Here is a 23,827-nt window from a genome sequence, read left to right as displayed (position 1 = left end):
CGTTCTGTTTTCACCATACTGTAAAACATACCTTACAGACATAGAGAACTGTCGTGTTCATGTCTTAGAGTAGCATTTGAAGGTATCACAATGCAAACTAAGTACGTCTGTCTGTCTGTCTGTCTGTCTGTCTGTCTGTCTGTCTGCCTGCCTGCCTGCCTGCCTGCCTGCCTGCCTGCCTGCCTGCCTGCATGCATGCATGCATGTATGTATGTATGTATGTATGTATGTATGTAGGTATGTATGTATGTATGTATGTAGGTAGGTAGGTAGGTAGGTAGGTAGGTAGGTAGGTATGTATGTATGTATGTAGGTATGTATGTATGTATGTATGTATGTATGTATGTATGTATGTATGTATGAAACAGATCTACGGGTTTTGATTCACAACTCACTAAAACCGAAACTGCATATCGCAGGGGAGGTAAATAAGGCAAATCGAGTACTTAGTATGGTAAAAAGAACATTCACCTGTAAATCAAAGGATATTTTATTGCCACTCTATAAATCGCTAGTTCGCCCGCACCTTGACTATGCTTCCCCAGTGTGGTCCCCACATGCGAATAGGGATATTGTGTTATTGGAATATATACGTAAATATTTTTTTAGTCAACGTGTCGTAGACATTTGGAAAAGTTTACCAGAAAGGGTTATTGCTAATTCATCAGTTAATCATTTTAAAGCGTGTATTGGTAACCACTTCAGAACACTAAGGACTTAATGGCTTCCTTCCCCACGTAAATTCACGGTAAATTCACGGTAAAAAAATGTATGCATGTATGTATGTATGTATGTATGTATGTATGTATGAACGATTGATTTCTACTTTATGTATGTATGTATGTATGTATGTATGTATGTATGTATGTATGTATGTATGTATGTATGTATCATGTACTTTATAATGCGGTCTATTTAAAACTGACTGTGTGTCGATTTGGAGAAGGATACACACGTCGTAAGGCATGATTATTATAAATCAAATAATGTTATTTCGTCGGAAATCCATGTGTCATGATTTGTTATGTGTAGTCTCTGATGCAGGTTATGATGGCTTCAGTTGCATCTCACGAAAGCGTATGACAAGTTGGATTAGAGAAACAGACTCGGTAATTGTCGATAGTCGTTATTGTAAACCAACACACGAATCGGAAGTCTCAATTAACCTGTAAAATCCGTGTTACACTAACTTAGATCAATAAATGATACACCACCTCGTAACTCTACAGTAAAAGCTTTTTGAGAAGAAAACGAGTCAATGCTTCATTTCCCAAGTTATTTAGAAGATCAAACGAATGTTACACTATAGCTTGCTAGATTTTAAACATTACTATTAGGGTGCGATGAATGAATACTATTCTTAATAATAAAATAATTATCGATGAAAATATTAAGTTTTAACGTGAATGAACTTCTTTGAAATTATCATATTATATGTAATATTTTCGTTTCATATACATTGTTATATAGTGACATCAATAAATATACCCAATGCACATCTGGTGAAAAGGAAGACCAACAAAACTCTTGAGTTTGCAGTCGATCTCTAACAACTCATATTGTGTGTTTTGTTACAGTTCCCATTCTTGTGTACATGGATACACTGTTAGAATGAGCATAGCAATGTTCTACGCATAATTATATTATACCAGTATATTGATGGCGCAAATCGAGAGATCTGATTGGTCTAGACATCGAACTAGTGCGTCTAAAATGAGCGATAATGCAAAGTTGGCACGCGTCCAAATTTTGATGTTCACTGTTCGTCTACGAACGTTGTAGTCCGTGCAAGGATGGGGGCGCAAATGAAACCAGAAAATGTTGCGTCTTATCTTGTTTCCGATATTTTCAATATACTGGTATAATATAATAGCGATAAACCACCCCCTGGGAATGGTATACCACTCGGTTTTGACCAGTGAACTCAATATATGCAATCCCTATCGCTCGTGCATATATTTCGTTCACTGGTCAAAACCTCTTGGTATACCATCCCCAGGGGTGGTTTATTGCTTAAACATGTCATAGTCTTAATGGTTCGCTTGATGGTACTTTTTGTTGCATATTTCAGTATCCTTCCTAATTAAATTTGATGAATCATGTTTTGCAACATGTAGACTAGTTACCTACAGTTTAGATATGTAATAAAAGTGATGTTATGACTCAATATATGTTATCATATAATTTATCATCTTTATATATAACACAGTATGTATACTTTTTAAAAAGTTTGCTGTCACTTTGCTCGAGAAACCCCCAGTCCATTCTCAGTTAAAATCAAATAAAAAATATTTCAGAAAAGTAGGGGTCGCCGTGATTTTTTTTTTATTTTGAATTTAGTCAAAATCCTTGAACATAACGGTGAACCCCTGAAGTTCTTTAATCTCTTCAAACCGGCCAGGAACAAGTTTTAATATGACACAGATTGGGGAGAGTGGTCATATGGATGACAACGTGGTATTATTTTGGATTTGATATTCATAAAATAATTTTACTGTTTTCCTAATTTAAAAAAATGAGACAACTTATACCTAATCCATGTTTGTAACTGAATAAATTGCAAAAGTTAGGAAGTGTCTGGAAAGTGAATAAATTGCAAAAGTTAGGAAGTGTCTGGAAAGTGAATAAATTGCAAAAATTAGGAAGTGTCTGGAAAGTGAATAAATTGCAAAAATTAGGAAGTGTCTGGAAAGTGAATAAATTGCAAAAATTAGGAAGTGTCTGGAAACTGAATAAATTGCAAAAATTAGGAAGTGTCTGGAAAGTGAATAAATTGCAAAAGTTAGGAAGTGTCTGGAAAGTGAATAAATTGCAAAAATTAGGAAGTGTCTGGAAACTGAATAAATTGCAAAAATTAGGAAGTGTCTGGAAACTGAATAAATTACAAAAATTAGGAAGTGTCTGGAAACTGAATAAATTGCAAAAATTAGGAAGTGTCTGGAAACTGAATAAATTGCAAAAGTTAGGAAGTGTCTGGAAACTGAATAAATTGCAAAAGTTAGGAAGTGTCTGGAAACTGAATAAATTGCAAAAATTAGGAAGTGTCTGGAAAGTGAATAAATTGCAAAAGTTAGGAAGTGTCTGGAAACTGAATAAATTGCAAAAATTAGGAAGTGTCTGGAAACTGAATAAATTGCAAAAGTTAGGAAGTGTCTGGAAACTGAATAAATTGCAAAAGTTAGGAAGTGTCTGGAAAGTGAATAAATTGCAAAAATTAGGAAGTGTCTGGATCGTACAATATTGCATTATTAAGACCAAACTTAGAGTTCAAATTTTAAAAGTGCCCCATCATACTGACCTGTTGTTAGATCAACTATCCATACAAACATTGTTATATTCAATTATCTACATCAAAAAAGTGACAGCTTTACGTCAATGATCTTAGACCTGAAGTTTGAGTCTAATGACGTATAACTTGGCTTGTGCGCACTGTAAAATGAACAATCAATTTTACAACTGTTTCATAATCAGAACATCACAAACATACATAAGAGAACCTTACCTGCTAGCTCACTACACTATTCATGAATTAGATATCTGTTATGACGAAATTATTCATTTCAATGATTCCTGAAACCAGGAAATCAGTAAAACATGATGTGAAATTACACTTACCACGAATAATGAGCTAGTAATTTCCGCATTTAGTTCTCATCAAAATAAGTTCTAGGCCATCAACGTGGTGAATATTGTGACTAAACATAATTTATTTCCTTCTTTCTGGTGTACTGCACCCCAACAGTTCATCTAGATGTACTATGATTTAAATGAGCTGATGACATATATTTGTAGTTGTATATTATTGAGGAATATAGTGATTGTAATACATGCACTTGTATATGGTTCAAAGCATCATGGGAATATTTCATCATGGCCAATATGAAAGATGAAATAACAATCTTTTACAATCACATCCATGCGATCATATTCTAAATAAACGACCCCCAAATCAATAACACACACACGCTCTGTTTTGTATGTCTCTCACTCCCCCTCTCTCTCTCTCTCTGTCACTGGCTCTGTCTCTGTCTCTCTGTGCCCGTCTCTGTCTGTCTGTCTGTCTGTCTGTCTGTCTGTCTGTCTGTCCGTCTGTCTGTCTGTCTGTCTGAGTAAAATTTATGTGATTTTTGTTCTATGGTAAATATCTCTTACAAATATGCTAGTACATAAGCATGGCCCGTAGCACAATGCTTTGAAACTCAGATCCGCCGTCATGATCAGAGTATCCCCGCAAAAGCTCAAATATACTAATCAAGCATATAATCTGGTCATTAGGCTTCCCCAGCTACCTTACATTAGGCCTCCCCAGCTACCTTACATTAGGCTTCCCCAGCTACCTTACATTAGGCCTCCCCAGCTACCTTACATTAGGCTTCCCCAGCTACCTTACATTAGGCTTCCCCAGCTACCTTACATTAGGCCTCCCCAGCTACCTTACATTAGGCTTCCCCAGCTACCTTACATTAGGCCTCCCCAGCTACCTTACATTAGGCTTCCACAGCTACCTTACATTAGGCTTCCCCAGCTACCTTACATTAGGCTTCCCCAGCTACCTTACATGAGGCTTCCCCAGCTACCTTACATTAGGCTTCCCCAGCTACCTTACATTAGGCCTCCCCAGCTACCTTACATTAGGCTTCCCCAGCTACCTTACATTAGGCTTCCCCAGCTACCTTACATTAGGCCTCCCCAGCTACCTTACATTAGGCTTCCACAGCTACCTTACATTAGGCTTCCCCAGCTACCTTACATTAGGCTTCCCCAGCTACCTTACATTAGGCTTCCACAGCTACCTTACATTAGGCTTCCCCAGCTACCTTACATTAGGCTTCCCCAGCTACCTTACATTAGGCTTCCCCAGCTACCTTACATTAGGCTTCCCCAGCTACCTTACATTAGGCCTCCCCAGCTACCTTACATTAGGCCTCCCCAGCTACCTTACATTAGGCTTCCACAGCTACCTTACATTAGGCTTCCCCAGCTACCTTACATTAGGCTTCCACAGCTACCTTACATTAGGCTTCCCCAGCTACCTTACATTAGGCTTCCCCAGCTACCTTACATTAGGCTTCCCCAGCTACCTTACATTAGGCTTCCCCAGCTACCTTACATTAGGCTTCCACAGCTACCTTACATTAGGCTTCCACAGCTACCTTACATTAGGCTTCCCCAGCTACCTTACATTAGGCTTCCCCAGCTACCTTACATTAGGCTTCCCCAGCTACCTTACATTAGGCTTCCCCAGCTACCTTACATTAGGCTTCCCCAGCTACCTTACATTAGGTTTCCCCAGCTACCTTACATTAGGCTTCCCCAGCTACCTTACATGAGGCTTCCCCAGCTACCTTACATTAGGCTTCCCCAGCTACCTTACATTAGGCTTCCACAGCTACCTTACATTAGGCCTCCCCAGCTACCTTACATTAGGCCTCCCCAGCTACCTTACATTAAGCTTCCCCAGCTACCTTACATTAGGCTTCCTCAGCTACCTTACATTAGGCTTTCCCAGCTACCTTACATTAAGCTTCCCCAGCTACCTTACATTAAGCTTCCCCAGCTACCTTACATTAGGCTTCCTCAGCTACCTTACATTAGGCTTTCCCAGCTACCTTACATTAAGCTTCCTCAGCTACCTTACATTAAGCTTCCCCAGCTACCTTACATTAGGCTTCCACAGCTACCTTACATTAGGCTTCCCCAGCTACCTTACATTAAGCTTCCCCAGCTACCTTACATTAGGCTTCCTCAGCTACCTTACATTAGGCTTTCCCAGCTACCTTACATTAAGCTTCCCCAGCTACCTTACATTAGGCTTCCCCAGCTACCTTACATGAGGCTTCCCCAGCTACCTTACATTAGGCTTCCCCAGCTACCTTACATTAGGCTTCCCCAGCTACCTTACATTAGGCTTCCCCAGCTACCTTACATTAGGCTTTCCCAGCTACCTTACATTAAGCTTCCCCAGCTACCTTACATTAGGCTTCCCCAGCTACCTTACATTAGGCTTCCCCAGCTACCTTACATTAGGCTTCCCCAGCTACCTTACATTAGGCTTTCCCAGCTACCTTACATTAAGCTTCCCCAGCTACCTTACATTAGGCTTCCCCAGCTACCTTACATTAGGCTTTCCCAGCTACCTTACATTAAGCTTCCTCAGCTACCTTACATTAAGCTTCCCCAGCTACCTTACATTAGGCTTCCACAGCTACCTTACATTAGGCTTCCACAGCTACCTTACATTAGGCTTCCACAGCTACCTTACATTAGGCTTCCCCAGCTACCTTACATTAGGCTTCCACAGCTACCTTACATTAGGCTTCCACAGCTACCTTACATTAGGCTTCCACAGCTACCTTACATTAGGCTTCCACAGCTACCTTACATTAGGCTTCCCCAGCTACCTTACATTAAGCTTCCCCAGCTACCTTACATTAGGCTTCCCCAGCTACCTTACATTAGGCTTCCACAGCTACCTTACATTAGGCTTTCCCAGCTACCTTACATTAAGCTTCCTCAGCTACCTTACATTAAGCTTCCCCAGCTACCTTACATTAGGCTTCCCCAGCTACCTTACATTAGGCTTCCCCAGCTACCTTACATTAGGCTTCCCCAGCTACCTTACATTAAGCTTCCCCAGCTACCTTACATTAGGCTTCCTCAGCTATCTTACATTAGGCCTCCCCAGCTACCTTACATTAGGCTTCCCCAGCTACCTTACATTAGGCTTCCCCAGCTACCTTACATTAGGCTTTCCCAGCTACCTTACATTAGGCTTCCCCAGCTACCGTACATTAGGCTTCCACAGCTACCTTACATTAGGCTTCCCCAGCTACCTTACATTAGGCTTCCCCAGCTACCTTACATTAGGCTTCCCCAGCTACCTTACATTAGGCCTCCCCAGCTACCTTACATTAGGCTTCCCCAGCTACCTTACATTAGGCTTCCCCAGCTACCTTACATTAGGCTTCACCAGCTACCTTACATTAGGCTTCCCCAGGTACATAAATCATGACATTTTTTTGTGAATGGGATAATTCAATTATATAAAGTCAAAGATGAGTGTATAGCTATAAGGCTGGCATGTTTAGAAAATAACATGTTGATTTTTTTTAATTACTACTCTTCCATTACAATAATAAAATGGTTTCACATTATTATATTTGTAGAGCCAATGAAACAGCTTAGTAACATGCAAAGTGGGTCAGTGTGAATAAGTTTGTAAATGCAGCCCATTTCAAATTTACGTTCAACGACTCTGTTTGATACAACCATGCATGACACAATAGGAAACAGCATATTCTACACTGAGATATAGCTAGATCACAATATCTTGCTACATTTTATGTTATGAAATAAACCATTTAATCGTGCAACTGCAACTAGATATAGACATGTAGGCGCCAATGTTTTGATGTCTGCATTGTGTCACTTTAGTTCATTTCAGTTACTAGACCAAATGTTGCAATAAACTTTCATCATTAATCTTGTTATCTTAACGTGTAACGTGTACAGTTTCATTTGATTTATGCGTGGTTGTGTCAAACAGAGCCGGTGAAGGGTAACTCAAAAGGGGATGTATCATTGATGCTTGCTAGCTCGTATTATCCCGATGAAAACTTATCACACTTCTTCTATTTAATAAGCTACTCATGATCGTTAAGTTTTCATAAATACGGTTTGGTAATATCTAAAGATGTACCTTTTATGTACCATGTACATTTAGAACATTACACAACAGTGCATCACAAGATACGTACATTGTGGTACATTACCCACACATTACAGATACAGATGTGGACATCCAAGTGTGTGCATCCCACAAACTGCAGACAAAAAATATGAAAGAGTCCAGATTGTTGATCAAAACGTAATTGTAGATATTCAGTTGTCGTAGGCGTCTTCACCGAAAACAAGGCTCCAAAGCAAGACAGGGTTATTTAGATGTCAGTGACATTAATGTCCCGACAAGGAATAGTAAACGATGTACAGAATGATATGTATAACACTTTCCTAACATATACTAACACTTTGGCATCCTAAGTAACCATGCATTTACATTGGACCTTCACATTTAGTGTTCCTAGTGGAGACATTAGTTTACATAAATTGTAAACCCCAGTTGTACTTATTGGCGCCTTGCTCCAAATAATATGACTTGTAGTGACATGAAAACACGCAAATACAAAAGATTATTGCTGGCGTCATTGATTTCAGAAACAGTACAATGGCTGTATCTCATTTCTCTTCAACTTGTAACAGTCTGAGTATTTACTAATGAAGGGATGTATCAACTGTTTCCTGTGGTGTTCTGTTCAATATCTATGCACTTCCTTCTGATGAGGGAAAAAAACTCGAATTTCACATTTTGTAGATGTTTCTATGCCGGTGACCATCTCCTATTTCTGTCATTTACTGTCTGCCTGCCTGCCTGACTGACTGACTGCTTGACTGCCTGCCTGCCCCCCCCCCTCTCTCTCTCTCTCCTCTCTCTCTCTCTCTCTCTCTCTCTCTCTCTCTCTCTCTCTCTCTCTCTCTCTCTCTCTCTCTCTCTCTCTCTCTCTCTCTCTCTCTCTCTCTCTCTCTCTCTCTCTCTCTCTCTCTCTCTCTCGCATTTCGACATCACGACGATTTCATGGTTGAATAAACTCGTTTATATATGGGTAATCTTTTAACTTTATTATTCTACATATGGTCAAGAGCCTCTACCTATCCGTCGACAAATGAGCATGATTAAACTATTATGCTATATTTTTGTGCACAATAATGCATCACAAGTTACGCTTATTTGGTGTGTTAAAAAGTCACTTTCAAATGGTATTGTTTTCTGGTGAAAATACTACTCATCGGTTCATCGAAATTAAGCAGCACTTCCTTACCATTTATTTAAAACTCTATTTGTGTACCAATAGGAAATGTATATGTATCACTTGTTGAATTTGGGCAATGTTTTGTACTTTTAGGAAAATATTTTTTACGAGCGTTCCTTACAAATATCATAAATTACATCTTTTTTGGCCCTTACGGGAAATCAGACACTTACATAAATTACTATATTACACGTCGGCAACATGAAAGAAAGAAATTTAATATCCCATATAACTGCATCGTTTTTTGTTTTGTATTAGAAGTATAAATCAGACTATCTTTGTAGTCATGGTTGTCGCTTTGAGCATAATTCAAATTAATTTTATCACGTGATTATTACATGTATATACTCCATATTATGAATAATTCCTTGTGTTGTGATTGTCATGAGATATGGACTCGACGGATTCTAAGATCACGTTATGTAATTGATTACACATAAGGTAATTACAGTCAACTGGGAATTGACAGAGAGATCTGATCACATGACATGATAAGTCTATTCCATTAGATGCAAAATTAGTAAACCTTTTCAATATAGCTAGAACCCAATTAGAAAAAATCAGTTTACTCTATTCATATCTACATAAGTTTTATCTGCAAGATATATGAAAGAAACAAAGTTAAAACCTAAAGTAGAACAGTTATTTTAATTTTTAAAATAGAATACCAATACGACGACAAAGTGAAGGCTAGCTTTATTTTAGGTGCATCTCATTATGCTTTGTAGAACCAGAAATGTTATTTTCACCAATGACTTCCTTCAAATTTGGTTTTTTAATGCTAAAGGTAAAATATGTATGTTGTAAACTATAAACAGGGAATTCTATAGTTGATAATTTACAATTAAGTGAACTTTGTCTTTGTAATGTATATCATCCAAACGCCCCCTCTCAACACGTGTCTAATCAATGTGACAATCTATATAATGAAACAAAATAAACAGTAAACAGGCTTTGTTATTTGTCTTTAGACATGATTGTTATTGTAGATTATAGTAATTTGTAACAAATAACAGTACCCATAATCCCATTTTAAAGTGGCCATATGGATGAGGATGTTGTAGTCATTTGGGATTTTTTATAATTTATAAAACAATTTTCCTATTTGAAAACCAATGTGAAAAAATAATTAGCATGTGCTACGTCCTTGTTTGTAATGCAATAGCTTGCAAAAGATTAATAAATGTATAAAATGTTTGTCATTGTGTGTAGAACAACAAAATTGTAAAGCACATTTTTCTAGCATTTTGCAATGTATTGAGTTACAAACACTGACTTGATCAGTGTTGTTTCACGTTTGTTTTTCAAGTGCTAGTATTATGAAAGCCAGTAAGGGGCATTTTGTAAAATAAAAAATAAAAAAAATATCTCCTGAGCACGACATGATATGTTGTGCGCACGATTTACTATCTTGTGAGCACGAAATGATATTATTTTTTATTTTTTATTTTACAAAATGTCCCTTACTGGCTTTCATATACTATAAAGAAAATCATGATAAAATTGTTTTATAAATTAAAGATGCCCAAAAAATACAAAATCCTTATCCATCTGCTCACTTTAACAAAATGTATTATTTCTATCTCCCGTGCTGCTATCAATTTTTAAGTACACCTCTACTCTCTCTTTCTCTCTAGGGTAAGTGAAGTAATGTATCTCTTCTTGACGTTTAATTGACAACTATAACACCGATAAAATATGTCAATAGAATAACAGTACTTCCATTCAACACTTCCCTACATCTCTGCAAACAGATACAAATTACAAGGCATCTAGCATTATCTCGCAATCAATGGTTTCTTTCACATATTATTTACGTGTGATTCTATTAATTCTTTAAGTGAATCTATACTCTCCTTAGGGTAGACGACTCTCCTGCTCGCGATGCTAATCAGCCAATAGCTATATACAGCTAACAACAGGAAATATGGGTGTCGTTTCAAGCTCTTGTCAGTTTATGAACAAATCTCAGTCATAGTTGAACGCACATCAAATATTTCCTAAACGTCTACTCACCATAACACGGTGTGCTTCCTTCTTCAAGTACACTTTACTGTTGCTGATAACAAAGATGTTGTAAGGTAGAGACTTATGGTTATAAATGCCAAACACAGCCGCTTTATGGCAGTAAATGGATTGATTCCACCAGGAGTGGTTTGATAGTCACTTCACCTGTACTAGACGTCGTTAGTGATTATCCGTGCTGTTTCATTTGATGTGATGACGTGCATTACCTCTACTTAGCTGCACGACTATAATTTAGAATCTAATACACGATCATTAAGTAACTACGCTAGGTACGTCTGCCCTAGGCCATCTGAGTTTAACGTATACGAGCAACCACGCCTACAACTGACGTTAATAGTAACGTGCTCCGGATATAACCACGAGATTTGTGCCTCTTGTCTTGTCAACTATATTGCTTGAAAATATAGTTTTAGTCCGATTTTAAATGTAAACTGTATACACACACGCGCACACACACACACACACACACACACACACACACACACACACACACACTTACATCACATTACATGTTTTATAGATACATGAATTTGTTCATTATTTCTATATCTGCTCAAATTATTTAGAATTTATGTGCAAACTATAATGTGAAAATCTGCCTTTGATTCCATTTATTATATATTATACAATACTGTTTCTATCTTATATGGACTGTAAGCCTGTTATTTTTTCTACAACACGTGTATGTATATCAATTAACAATGGGAAACACACAGTTTGTTTTCCGGTGATATATACTTTCTTATAAATAGATCGATGATGCAGTTTATATCTTTGATTGATGTTTACATATCGATTTGTTCAAAAGTACTCACGTCACTAAATTGCGAACATTCTTTGGGTATGAGGCTGCAAGGTCATTTTATTTATCATGATTTTGTTCCGTTTTCCTTGAGTGAAAATACTTACATAAAACTATTGCAAAGCTATAGACACTACTGATTAATGTTGATACATACTATCATTGGCACTGAAATGTTGATACATATTATCATTGGCACTGAAATGTTGATACATACTTTCATTGGCACTGAAATGTTGATACATATTATCATTGGCACTGAAATGTTGATACATACTTTCATTGGCACTGAAATGTTGATACATACTTTCATTGGCACTGAAATGTTGATACATACTATCATTGGCACTGAAATGTTGATACATATTATCATTGGCACTGAAATGCTGATACATACTTTCATTGGCACTGAAATGTTGATACATACTTTCATTGGCACTGAAATGTTGATACATACTTTCATTGGCACTGAAATGTTGATACATACTTTCATTGGCACTGAAATGTTGATACATACTTTCATTGACACTGAAATGTTGATACATACTATCATTGGCTCTGAAATGTTGATACATACTTTCATTGGCACTGAAATGTTGATACATACTTTCATTGGCACTGAAATGTTGATACATACATTCATTGGCGCTCTATATGTCCACATTGTCGATTTGTTTACTCTATATGTTTACACTGCTGAATTGTTTACTCTATATGTTTACATTACTGACTTGTAAACTATACGTTTACATGGTTGATGTATTTACTCTATATATTTGCACGGTTGACTTATTTACTCTATATGTTTACATTTCTCACTTGTTTACTCAATATGTTTACATGCGGTTGACTTATTTCCCCTATATATTCACATTACTGACTTATTAACCCTACATGTTCACATTGTCGATTTGTTTACCTCTCAATTGAAATCTGTACACTACTTTCTTTAGAGTTTTATCTTTTTTCATCATAGATTTAACGAGTGTTGTTAGTCAATGTATGTATTCAATGTATGTGTCTACTAGTATTGTTCGCTTAACCTACTTGAAAACACATGTAAACAAAGAGGAGTCTTTTGTGACACAATCTCACCTTACACTGATTGAATGCATTAGATTCTTTCCTGGCCAATATACTGTGTTTCTCCTCAACGTGATGTCATGAATTTAGTATTCTCATGATTACTTACAGAGCCACCGTTGAAAGTGTTATCATTTTGACCTCGAGTAATTATTATTTTAATATTTTATAATGGAAGGTTATGTGATACTCGCACATATCATCTACGAGTGGGTCTACATCTATCCGTTTCTTTTTCTCCCGAAGTCATCCTTTTCCAAAGGCATGAGGATTCCTTTGATCATGCCATCTTCCTTTACGTTGCCATGGCAATAGCTACTAACTGTGTTAGGTATCTAGTGCTGTTCACAACTCTAAATTGAATTCACCATTTAATATGTGACTTGATATGTATTTCATATTGTCGATATATTGGTCATTGAGCAGTTATTTTGTCTCACACCTGGTATTATTTTACAAGACAAGCATCAGTGGCGTTAAATTTACACATTCCCACTTACTTCAGCAACTGTCACAAGAAGAAATATTGTAAATACGTTTATGATTTGTATTGTATGTTGTGTCATGTCGTTTTGTGTTGTGTTGTGTTGTGTTGTGTTGTGTTGTGTTGTGTTGTTGTGTGGTGTGTTGTGTCGTGTTGTTTTTGTTTTTGTTTTTCAAGTTGACAATTTCTCTTACGTACACAATGGACCACAATTCAGATGTTTGTTATCATGGTTATGGTGCCTGTCAGATGAAAAATGTGTATGTCACGTGATAATGGCGCCTGCTATGGAATAACACTATTATCACATAGTACTGGCGTCCACTTGATGATAATGGTGTCTGCCATAAAATAATAGAGATGTCATATACATAATATTGGCGTCTGTCCCTTGATAATGGCGCCTTCTAGTAGTTTCAATCCTAAAATAGAACATTTCCTTCGCATGTCTGTGTATATCTCTAAAAATCGCTGAGCAACTCCCTGCACAAACACATACCTGACAACTTGTCACTTGACGTACAACTCCTTCAACTTCGAATTCTCGCCATGTTTCTGTTGCTGTTTAATACTGTCCACTTTGTAAGCGGATGCGCCACTTGAATCTAAATGTTTACAATACATCAAAAATGTAGAGATTGACCTGACAGATTCCTAGCATACCCGTATTTGGTTTAAAATGGATAGTTTGATATGATCAGGGCACCTTCAGGTGAAAATCATAAGTCATGTTATCTCAGTGGTGATTAATGATAAAAAGACTGGCGTGACCTTTTCGGAAATCGTTTAAGAGTCTTGGATCTAGGGATGAAAGATAAACATTTCATTTCATGGAGCAATTATAAATTGAACGTTGTTGAATATGCGAGTTATAGAATTATGAATCTGGTCAACAAAAGCGAGGGTTCTCTTTAACCAAACACACAATAATTTATCATTATGATAAATATAAATATTTCCGATTATAAATTCCTAGGAAGCAAATAAATATGATGGTTATGAGGTGCGCCAAATCATTTTAAACCTCTCTCTCAGGTATTACACATCCGGGAATATGTCTACGACAGAAAGCATCACTGTGTGTAAACTGTGATGCATCGAATGGACGCAATCGGACCTGATTTTGTCTGTAATATGTGCGTGGTAATATGCTCTTTGAAAATATTCTGATACAAAACACACAATTGGTGTACATACACGGTATGCTACCACAACACACACACAGGCCAGACAGATAGATGGACGGATGGACGGACTGACGGATGGACAGAGACAGACACTCAGCACAAACAAACAAACAAACAAACAAACAAACAGACAGACAGACAGACAGACAGACAGACAGACAGACAGACAGACAGACAGACAGACACACACACACACACACACACACACACGTCCTCAAGCTCCTACACAGCTCCTACACAGCGCTACCATAAAAAAGTCTACCTCCACAACTTCCGGTTCAATTTTCCAAGTAGCCCTGCATTCAGTGGGGGCCATTTTGGATTTTTTCATAAAACCATAGTGTTCAAATATGAATAGTTAGAAATTTATCAAAGCGTACATATGTTCATAAATGATACGAATTTTAATAATTTCCGCTTTGGTGAAATTTCTAGATCAATGGAACATATATTTACGAGCCACAGGAATGCAGGCTGCTGGTTGACATACAAATGCTAATTGTGTACAATTATGCTGCACTAGCTGGTTGACATACAAATGCTAATTGTGTACAATTATGCTGCACTAGCTGGTTGACATACAAATACTAACTGTACAATTATGCTGCACTAGCTGGTTGACATACAAATGCTAATTGTGCACAATTATGCTGCACTAGCTGGTTGACATACAAATGCTAATTGTGTACAATTATGCTGCACTAGCTGGTTGACATACAAATGCTAAGTATGTACAATTATGCTGCACTAGCTGGTTGACATACAAATACTAATTGTGTACAATTATGCTGCACTAGCTGGTTGACATACAAATACTAACTGTGTACAATTATGCTGCACCAGCTGGTTGACATACAAATGCTAATTGTGTACAATTATGCTGCACTAGCTGGTTGACATACAAATACTAATTGTGTACAATTATGCTGCACTAGCTGGTTGACATACAAATGCTAATTGTGTACAATTATGCTGCACTAGCTGGTTGACATACAAATACTAATTGTGTACAATTATGCTGCACTAGCTGGTTGACATACAAATACTAACTGTGTACAATTATGCTGCACTAGCTGGTTGACATACAAATACTAATTGTGTACAATTATGCTGCACTAGCTGGTTGACATACAAATGCTAATTGTGTACAATTATGCTGCACTAGCTGGTTGACATACAAATACTAACTGTGTACAATTATGCTGCACCAGCTGGTTGACATACAAATGCTAATTGTGTACAATTATGCTGCACTAGCTGGTTGACATACAAATACTAATTGTGTACAATTATGCTGCACTAGCTGGTTGACATACAAATACTAATTGTGTACAATTATGCTGCACCAGCTGGTTGACATACAAATGCTAATTGTGTACAATTATGCTGCACTGGCTGGTTGACATACAAATACTAATTGTATAATAGGGAACTTGCAATCCAGACTGAGCATGCTCAGACACGTAGGACTATGGGATTATCTGTGGTTATGGTGATACCCAATCTCCAGCTACTGATAAAATAAACCTCTCACAATTGTCAGAGTTACTATGAATGGGTTATTTGTGGTTAAAAACAATGTAACATTATTGTTTACGATGCTAATTGATTAGTATTTATTTAGCTGGTTGACGTACAAATACTAACTGTAACTGCATAGGCGCTTGTATTAGAACAATCTTAAAGACATGTTGGTCCACACTGAACATGGACCACAAGTTTAATACCCCTGCTTCATTTCCTTGCGATGGATCGACCTCGATGCAACACATGTAGTGTTATCATCAATACTAATCATGCATGTGGCCTGAAGAACAGTATTGTAATTGCAAATAAACTTACTTACTAATGTTATAGACTACATTACACGTAAATGTAAATGTGGATTTCTATGGTATATACAGGATCAATGATCGCTCTGCAGCATAGCATCTTATCAGACAAAAGAATGGTAACTATCCTGTATCCATCTGTACACTAAATTTAATACCAATGATCATAGTGTTTCAGATATGTCTACTTCAGGTATTTGTAAGATTTCTGGTAATGAAGATCAGCTGAGACTAAAGAAAGGGCCCCAAATGTTAGAGTTGACTAATAAACTAATTACATTATTCCCTGTCATCTAACAACATCTAGTTCTTCTACCTGTTCAGCCTTAGGAGTGTGTTAGGACTTCTTTGTTGTGAATAGTCCGTATACCATGGATATATTAGGACTTCTTTGTTGTGAATAGTCCGTATACCATGGATATATTAGGACTTCTTTGTTGTGAATAGTCCGTATACCATGGATATATTAGGGCTTCTTTGTTGTGAATAGTCCATATACCATGGATATATTAGGACTTCTTTGTTGTGAATAGTCCGTATACCATGGATACATTAGGGCTTCTTTGTTGTGAATAGTCCGTATACCATGGATATATTAGGACTTCTTTGTTGTGAATAGTCCGTATACCATGGATATATTAGGACTTCTTTGTTGACTTGTTTACATTCCAGTCAAGTGTCTACAGACGTATTCCCTAGTGTACTTTTAAACATATGCATGCAACTCTGGTCTAATATGTATCAGAAATATTTTCCAACGAGGTTATAAACTCGGTAAAATATTAATAGTGTATTTGATTGTGTTTTGCATCTAGAAATATCAGTAAATAGATATGATCTTAATTCATTTTAATATTGAATTCACGAAATTAGCAATGCATCGCTGGTTTGATAAGTATCTAGTCAGACATCTCGGAAAAAGCAATTACTGTACTCTGTGATAGTATTCCTGTCCGCGTGCGAAACCACATGCCCTCGGTTGGTCTCAATTAAATATATTTGTATCCCATACGTAATGTTGAAGCTATTTCGATTAAACTTTGAGATTAATGAAGAAAAATTGAACCAAGAAAAAAACGACCGTGCATTCATTACGTCAATTTGCTTCAAGCGAATTTTTGGAATGTAATCGACTTGGTGATTTTTTCTAAGTCATTAAGAATATTTACCTTGGAGGGTTTTAATATCGTGCACCTGCTAAATATTAATTTTTCATGGGCTTCTTGTTTTTTAAGTTGTTTCATCAAAATATGTGTAAGTATGAATATCACAACCGTTCTGAACAATTGTAAAAGCCCAACAAGATATGTGTTGTTGGTGAAATCGCTGTTTTCATCGCGCCACATATGAGAATAGTTTAAATGCAAGATGAGGATGTTGTTGTTGTTATTGTTGTTGTTGTTGTTGTTGTTGTTGTTGTTGTTGTTGTTGTTGTTGTTGTTCAAATGGGATCGTATCCTAACATGACAATATTATTGAATCATTATTGAATGTCAGACTCAATATAATTTGATGATCCGATATGAAACACCAGCCTATTAAAATGCATTCTCCATTGTATTTTAAGCCGTAGAAACAAAGGCCTATTAAAATGCTTTCTCCATTGTACTTTAAGCCGTAGGAACACCAACCTATTAAAATGCTTTCTCCATTCTATTTTAAGCCGTAGAAACAAAGGCAATGCATCGTAGATTGTTAAAGTGCCTGGCTTTCACTTCTGTTTTAACATTTAAAACGTTCATGAAATATGTCATCCACTGTTGTTGACGTTCCACATGACATAGAGGTAGACATGGGAAACTCACCATCACCATAGTATAGTACGGAATAGATTATTACAGTTGCCATGGGACTTCCATTTTTGGACATCAAATATTGTTTATGGGCGCAATGATTTTTCTAAAACAAACGTACCCCCGAGCCACAGAATTGTGCAATTGCTGTCAATATTCTGTCAATATTAACTTATCATATCAACTCCTCATAAATATGTTAGCGTCCTGATTACAGCTGACACTGGGAGTTTTCGTCAGAAGGCTGTACATAAGGGTGACCCTATTTGTTTTTGTTTCTCATTAATTTTCCATAGCAACTATTGGTCGGTCGATCGATTTAAAAAAACAGCAAAAACTCTTCTTCATGTTTCTCTGCCTCTCCTTTCCCTCCTCTCTATCTTCTTATTTTGGTAAACCACAAAGCCATTGCCTTTCCTCTAAAACCCTACCCCTACTTGAATAACTTCCATCACGAAAAAAATAAACGCTCTGTTCGTGTACAAGCATCGTCGCCGCTGCCATGACTGTAGATGATATGTACAGTCGACACTTGCTTAATATTGGCATAGAGGGTGCTGTTCTGCAAAATGTTAGAGGTGGGCGAAAATTAAAGAAAAACATATTTTGATGTCAGAGCTGAAAATTTGGGTCGGTCTAAGAAACAAGAAAAATGGAGTCATCCTAACACATACATAATGATCAATGCTGATATTTCTAAGTAAAGCGGGATTGTGGTTGATGTGCGTTTTGTTTACATTCATTCATTCATTCATTCATTCATTCATTCATTCATTCATTCATTCATTCATTCATTCATTCATTCATTCAGCAGTAAAAGTGTTGTTATCTATTAAGTAAAATAACAACATAAACGCAAAATGATCAACTTCGATCGCAAATATATACGATACATATTATAGTCTTCTGACGAACACTGTCTATTTTAGTTACATTTGAGTCGACGGAAATAGCAACGTAGTTAGGGGGCGCTATCGACGTTGTGTTTGACAGCATTGCCAGACTATATATAGTCCGACATGAACCATAATAATGTTGGTTTGAACCACGTGCTTATTAAATGACATTCGACACATTTGTAATTTTGTTCAATTATATTAAGTGAACACATGTATCTCCAATAGCAATTACTTTATTCAAATTAGTAAAGTGTCTTGAATGCATGTTTTTTTTTCATGTACACTTTCCCAGTCTAAGTTCTGTCACCCTTTTTGGTGAAATAAAATGAATCAGTCACAGCTAGTATACATTAAATATGGATCAAGATGTGTGTTTTTATATTATTGTATTATTTTATCGCAGTTGTAGATTCTTACTGACGTTTTGGAATTCGCTGTGGTGTGAGGCGATAAAATACAAATGGTGACGTGTTATGCATATATGGTACGCAGTGATGCGTGGAACTTCTTTCCCATTTGACTTTGACTAAAACTCATTCGTCAAATGACAATACTCAACATTTCCAGTCCTCCTCATAAAGCTCAATATTCTTGAATATTGTGGAACACCTTAATATTTTACCCACAATAGATAAATATCACATTTATGGGGTTTTATTGAAATACATTCAGCTTTGCGACAATTTATTCAAATTTATTCAAAATACAGTCTCATCGGGGAGCACCATGAAATGCAAACAGTTTTCTTCCTGAATAATTCATGAACTGCCACATCTTGAAGTGCGTATTCCTTTGGGGCTTGGGTAATAAGTTCTCAGAAGATCTACAGCCCATTGCAGATTAATATATAATATTGCTCTGTTTTGATACAACCTTGCAGAGACTAGTAAGAAACTTGATGTAGCAAGATCACATGCTACATTATGTCTACAAGTCTTCGAAATAAACCAGTTAAACGTACTGGTAGTACAATTACACAAATGTTGCTGTATTTACTTTTAATCTTGTTATCTTTAATGGAGTCATGATGGGTGAATGGTTTGCGCGACCGGCTTGGAATCTACAGGTTGCAGGTTCGTTCGAGCCCTGTCGCTGCCTGCTGTTTGTTTCTGAGTGGCTAAAGTCCTTGGGCAAGATTTGAACCACGACTGTGCCTCAGTCAACCCAGTTGTATAATTGGGGACCTGGTAGGATGTAGGTTGCAATGTGAAGGCTTTAATCCTATCCGCTGAAATGGCTGCAATGGATTGTATGCTCCTCGGGGAGTTGAGGAAGACTACATGGCCGTTGTGCCGTTCTGATCCGAGCCAGGGGTAATAACTGTAAAGCGCTTTGAGCACGGAGTGGGAAAGCACTATATAAAAACACAACATTATTATTATTACACGCAGACAGTAGGGTGCCAGTGTTTTGATGTCTGCACGCGTATGGATTTACATTACTTCATATCAATTACACAAATGTTGCTGTATTTAATTTAATCTTGTTATCTTAAAGTGTAACATGTGCAGTTTTTTATTGGTTTCTGTGTGACGTGGTTGTATTAGACAGAGCCAGGTGAACACTAACATGAAATAGGCTGTAAATCAACGTTAACTCTTCCAACAACGATAGAAATGTTGGTTCAAATTAAATGACAGAACTGAATGTATTCATACATTTAATAAATTTAGTACAGGTACAAGATGAATTAAACTTACCTTGCACACCAAATGATAAACACATGTATCAGACGTCAGCTCATTGGTATCATTTGACTGTATGCCCTTGCCTTTCACATGTACACTACCACTGTGTCGTCTGTGGGATGACAGGTTCATCCTACAGTGGATCAGATAGACTCCCTCCGTTTCTCATTGTGGATATTGAATTTGTCAGCGAACAGATCACACAGACTAGAAGTTCGAAATACAAGTTATCAATCTATCGTGAGTACGAAGATACCATAATCTCAAAAACCTCGCGAAAAGTGAATTTTCACTGTCGTATGCCTGCAAACAACATTATCTCTCAAAATTAGCTGAACGCACTGTTTCCATCACGTTTCAGACGATATCTGACGACGTATGTCCGTTTGTAAACTTGTCAGTAAATATGGAGCAGCTTCTCCATTTTCTATGATAAAACAAGCACGATTCTGTCTGCCAATTATAAAAATCATTAACATTTGATCAGAAAAAGCTTATCATTGTGCAAATAAGTGTATTACTTTGCAATCGGTTACAAATTGCATCCAACCCTTCTGCAACTCCAACACTGCATCAGCCATAAGCAATGACACCCACCCCTTTTACTCCTTATTGCTTGTGTTTTTGAAGATCAAGTTATAAGTGCAACCAGGTGAGTGCCCTCGCTCTCTGTTGAAATATGAAAACAACAACAGCGAAAGCATTATAATCCATATTTGAGTATTACATAGTGAAAACACTCAGATTAAAATATCACAAGCCTGCTCCATATTTAGGAGTGACCAATTACATCCACTCAATACCAAATGTTGCATCTGTTGCATTTAATAATCTCAGAAGCAATAATTATGATACCCTTAACTTTATTACTGTTGAATCAAAACAGAAGTAATGTGGCATGATTGTCTCGAGCTAAAAAATTACGTATCATTTCCTCCACTATTTCATATTTCAACAGAGAGGGCGCTCGCATCGTTACACTTATAATCTTTAGAAACACAAAGCAATAAGGTATATGAGTGTTATTGCTTATGGCCGATGCAGTGTTGGAGTTGGACGCAATTTGTCATGGATTCCTTGCACTCAATCTAATTATCAATTTCCATTATTACAAAATTACTTCAAAAATGGGTCAGTTAATCTCAAATACTTCTACTCATATCTAAATTTATTATTCAAATGTATGTCGGATATGTATGAAGACCAGGTATGAAGATGCTATGTGTCAAGTGAAAGTATTATTCACGTGTGAAAGGAGAACAATTTAAATCTGATTTTTGTAATAGAATCATTAAAATTTGAACATCCATAAACAGACAAGTATTTCAATCAGAAAAGCTGTTGAAATCGTTATAGGCGATACATGTAAGTCCGTTAGGCCAATCTATCGCATGACTGATAACGTTGTTGACACAGTATTGGCACTTCGTCTACATCAGATAAGATAAGATAAATCTTTATTTCAACCGTTTTGAACATTTTACATTTCTAATTTGGTATTTAAAAGAAATAAAAGTTAATAATAATCTAAGTAAATAACTAAGTTATAAATATCTTAGTATAGAATAGTTCGTGTTTGTCTATTTACTACTATTCAGGTATATGAAAAGAGCAGTTATAATATCCTTATGTTTTGATTGTAGTATACATATAAATTGCTCTACTCCATCTAAATGTATAAAATTTGGGTTTACAGTAGTAATAATATCAAACATTTTTTCTCTTTGTTTTGTATATAATTTACAATGAATTAGATGATGTCTTTCATCTTCTATTTCTTTACAATGTTTACATAGTCTGTCTTCCACTAGTGTTTTGGGTTTCGTATGAAGATAAAAAAATCACAAATTAAATTTTTTTTATTAAAAACATTATTTTTTGATGACATCATGCATTACCTAAAGACAAATCCGTCATTGCGCATGCTCATTAGGTAATCGATTTTATGGCAGAGTACTAGCTTGTAATTTCATTCCATTCATAACGCGCACACGCACGCGCACGCACACACACACACACACACACACACACACACACACACACACAAGGAATACACTGACAACGTTGCGAATTCACCTAGTTCAAGTGTGGTATTGTATTTTTTTCTTTTTTTCCTTTTTTGAGGGGATGGGTGGTTTCTAGTAGAAATAAATGATCTAGCAAGTCTTTTAATCTTTTAAATGTGGCAGGATATGTAATAACATTTCTTTATCTGGTATCGCCCTGGCTTGAATGTGTCCTGTGGACACCAAGTTTGGATACTATAGTATGTCATAATTTTTTATTTGATGGTCTCAATGGTAAAGATAATTTCCCTACTGTTTCACTACCGTATACCCTTTAATGTGTGACTCGACTTAGTATCGAATTGTAAGTTTGAGAATAATGAGATATGCAGTTCCAATCATTCAAATAAAACATAATTATCATGGCGTATTTTGAGGTCAACTTTTATGAGTGAATGATGTCACTCTTTGATGAGGGAACCTTGAATGGTTTTTATATTATTCACTCATAAGTAACCGTGATCCGCATTTTCGCACCAAATTGGTTTTCGCAAATTATCTTTTTCCACTATTTTCGTGTTTACTTCTTTCTTTATTTCAGAATGGTTTCCGAAAAATAAGTCTCTCACAAGAACTAGTTTAATGGGACAGTATATGATGAAAATGTTATGGTTTCCATGTGACCCACGTCTACGTGTAGTTTCCAAGGCAACGGTTCGTACACCATAATTGTTCCCTTATTCTAAGACTATGATCATAAAAGTATTCTCATCATTATATGCCTCTAAAATGCACTTCCTAGTCTGGTAAGGTCCGTAAGAAGTACGTAAATCCCCCCAACGTTTGCACTTCTTAGAGTGGTAAGGTCGGTATGAAGTACATAAATCCCCCCCCCCCCAACGTTTGCACTTCTTAGTGTGGTAAGGTCGGCATGAAGTACATAAATCTCCCCAACATTTGACTAGAGTAATCAATGTTAATCGTGAAGTCAAAATGAATTGTAATCTATACAATCTATACCTCTCCATACCTAAGCATAACGGGTATATGGCTATTTCAGTACTCTATATATATCAAGTATTGGCATTCTGTCAAATGGCAATGCCCAGAGTTAACTATCGAACACTGTGTACATTTTAAGGCATGGTACGTAGTTCT

At 36.7% G+C, this 23,827-nt stretch overlaps 1 protein-coding gene across 1 annotated transcript in view; it reads left to right on the top strand.

Annotated features, from left to right (window-relative positions):
- Positions 1–23,827, top strand: part of LOC144439699 (sulfotransferase 1B1-like) — an 84,638-nt gene that overhangs the window by 8,335 nt on the left and 52,476 nt on the right. The window contains exon 2 of the mRNA XM_078128935.1: positions 23,271–23,383. The gene's annotated coding sequence lies outside the window, so the exon portion shown is untranslated. The remainder of the gene's footprint in view (positions 1–23,270; positions 23,384–23,827) is intronic.

This window comes from Glandiceps talaboti, chromosome 9 (assembly GCF_964340395.1).
Source record: "Glandiceps talaboti chromosome 9, keGlaTala1.1, whole genome shotgun sequence".
Taxonomy (NCBI): Eukaryota; Metazoa; Hemichordata; class Enteropneusta; family Spengelidae; genus Glandiceps; species Glandiceps talaboti.
This window is presented reverse-complemented; position numbering and strand designations above follow the sequence as displayed.